The sequence below is a fragment of the Cynocephalus volans genome, chromosome 10, assembly GCF_027409185.1.
Source record: "Cynocephalus volans isolate mCynVol1 chromosome 10, mCynVol1.pri, whole genome shotgun sequence".
NCBI classification, from domain to species: Eukaryota; Metazoa; Chordata; class Mammalia; order Dermoptera; family Cynocephalidae; genus Cynocephalus; species Cynocephalus volans.
The window spans coordinates 91,204,589-91,207,811 of NC_084469.1; the positions used below are offsets into that span (position 1 = coordinate 91,204,589).

Consider the following 3,223-nt stretch of genomic DNA (forward strand, 5'->3'; position numbering starts at 1 on the left):
TAACAACAGTTCACATTAGATGTGTAAAGTTAATTAAGCCCAAATTTCTAGGCTTAAGGGCAAAACCCATCTAAAAGCCCCTTCCTCCTGTGGAAGCCAGCTGCTGGGCTTCAGTCCATAGTGTCCCCAGACTAGCTTGGAACTAAGTCCTCTCTCCTTCTCCCTTTAAAAAGATTGTTGGGGAACGCAGGCCTCAGAGGAAGTGCTCAGTCTCAGTGAGAGATGCCCAGAAACTGCAACAGGTAAAAGGTGGCCCCCAGGCCCAGCCCATCTCCACAGTGTGCACTTTCTTGACAGTGCTGTCTGCAAAGCCAAAGCCAAAGCTATCCTTTAACAAGGTTGTGATGTGCCTTTGAGGTGCATACTTCTTTGGTTTTTCTTTCAAAATCTTCAACTTTTGGCTTCCAGTCAAGATGGCAGTATAGGCGGTCTCCAGTGTCACTCTCTCCCACAAATCAACAAATTTACAACTACTAAAAAGTAATGACAGCCAAGCTGGGGCCGCTAAAGCTCAGGGGAAGAGGGGAGAGACTTACGGAGTGCATGAAGGTGGGAGAAGCCAACATGAGAGAAAGAAAGAACCGCTCCCATCATTTCGAGCCCCAGCCACTTCAAGGCTGGAGCTGGTGAGCACACGGAGCAAGAGCTGGCAAAAGCTGCAGCTGTGCCCTTTGGATGAAGTTGCTTGGAGACTGCAGGGGAGAAGAGGGCCTTGGTGGCCCTCGGGACAGCAGGACCACTAACAGGGTTCCTGTGTACCCACATAGGTGTGAGGGGCCACAGACAACTGAAAAAAGGAGCCACTCAGAAGCCGGTGAGTCACTTGCAAAGGACTGGCTCATGGACTATCCCATGGGAAGTGTTTGGAGTGTGGGGTTTGGGGGAGATGGGCCCACTGGGGGAACACTGGGGCACAGCATCGATGGCTCATCTGCCCTACTGTCAGTGCAGGACCACTCAGTAGAGACTAGTCAGGAATATAGAACAGCAGGGTGTGCAGTTTGCTGAAAAGACTCAGATCCAGACCAGAGTTTCCATACAACCCAGGTGTATCAGACCTCACAAGACCTGAAGTGCTTACAAGGTCAACAGTTAAAACCTGAGCTGCGCAAAAAAACCTTCCCCAGGGAATCAGCAGCAAAGCAGCAATTTAGCTCAACTACAGAGCTCAAATGCTGATCCCCCCAGGGAGTTCCACCACTTTAGAAGTTAGCAAAGGACAACAAATTAGTTCCAGTGCAGAGTTTAAGTGGTGGGAAAAGTGAATAATCCAAAACAGAACTGAAAAAAAAATCCCAAATACCCACAGATCAGAGACAAAGTTTGATATTAACCAGTAAAGGTCTGCCACCACCAAAGAACACCTGTAAAACCTAGAAGGACTGGAAGCCCCCTGGGCTCCCAAGCCAGGGAGCAGGAAGTGCCGTGGGCCTCAGTCATGCCCTCCGATGACCACACCCAGCCCATCAACAACCACCAGGCCACCACTGGAAGTGCCCCAGCCTCCCTAGCTGGGGCAGTGGGGTGCTGGGGGCTTCAGCCACACACCCTTGACATCTACATCCAGCCCAGCAATGACCCAGCGGCTGCTGGAAGCCTCCTGGTCTCCCCTGCTGGAACGAGGTGGGTGCCATGGGCCTCCACTACACCCTCCCCCCTTCATCCTCCTCCTCCCCTATTTCCCTCCCCTTTCCCTTTCTCCCACCCCCTCAACTGCTCCGCAACATCTTAGAATGTTAAAAAAAAATAATATCAGGGCTGGCCAGTTAGCTCAGTTGGTTAGAGCACAGCCTCGTGACACCAAGGTCACAGGTTAGGATCCCTGAACCAGCCAGCTGCCAAAAAAATTAATAATAATAATTATATTAATAAATGAATTTTTAAAAAATTCTTCAACTTTTAAAATACTCCTTCTCCCTTTTCATAATCAATCATGCCTGTGTCAGCAGCACAATCATAATAGTAAGGGAAAGCATAGGAGGAACTTCTCTGGACCTCATCTAGCTGGTGAAGTTTTCCTTGTACCACTCGGAACTTCAGTGTAGTAGGGCTCAAATCCATCTCCCCTTCTTCTTTCTTTTCTTTCTTTTTTTTGGCAGCTGGCCAGTAGAGGGATTTGAACCCTTGACCTTGGTTCATCTTCCCTCCTTGATTGCCACCATATTGCTATTCCACATCCCTAAGATCCACTCTGCTTCCAAGCATGTCAGTAGACAGGCACTTCAGAAAGTGTGTCCATCAATTCCTTCTGTCTCCAGGGCTCCTGGGATTGCTAGTCTTGCAGCTTTCAATCCAAATCCAAAGTAACTACTATATGTGTATACAGTTTATACGTGCTGTTAAACATCTCAAAGGAACTGCGGCAACCTCTACGGGTTTGTTTAAGAGTTTTCTCAAACAGAGGCAGGAATGTGATTTGGGTAGAGGTCTCCCCCCGACCAGGTCCAGGGTCCCCACAGTTTCTTGTCTGGGGCCATGCAGTCAACACATATAATGAAATATTATTCAGTCATAAAAAAGAATGAAGCAGTGATACATGGTATAACATAGATAAAGCTTTAAAATGTGCTAAGTGAAATAAGCCCAATGTTGGGGCCAGCCCGTGGCTCACTCGGGAGAGTGCGGTGCTGATAACACCAAGACCATGGGTTCAGAACCCATATAGGGATGGCTGGTTCACTCACTGGGTGAGCGTGGTGCTGACACCAAGTCAAGGGTTAAGATCCCCTTACCAGTCATCTTTAAAAACAAAGAAGAAAAAAAAAAATCCTAGTTTATAAAAATCTAGTTCCAGTTAATAACAACTTAATTTTAGTAAGATTGAAAAAACTTCCCCCATATGGTTCTGCCCCGCATATGCTGTTATTGTCACAAATTACATCTTTATACACTTCGCAGATCAGCATAGATTTATAATGATTGCTTTATGCTATTGTTTTTAAAATCAGATAGGAAAAAAGAGGAGTTACAAACAAAAAATACATTAATACTGTCTTTTACATTTACATTTACTTTACATTTTCTTTACTTCTTTGTGTGGACTTGAATTACTGTCTGGTATCTTTATGTTTTGGCTTGAAGCATTTCTTTAGCATTTCTTATAGGTCAGATCTGCTAGCAATACATTTTCAGTTTTTGTTCTTTTTTTAAAAAAGATTACTGGTAAGGGGATCTTAACCCTTGACTTGGTGTTGTCAGCACCACGCTCCCCCAGTGAGCAAAC

At 46.0% G+C, this 3,223-nt stretch overlaps 1 pseudogene; it reads right to left on the reverse strand.

Moving 5' to 3' along the window:
• Nucleotides 1–212: 212 nt before the first annotated feature.
• Nucleotides 213–2,478, reverse strand: LOC134387484 (ectonucleoside triphosphate diphosphohydrolase 5-like; annotated as a pseudogene).
• Nucleotides 2,479–3,223: the final 745 nt, after the last annotated feature.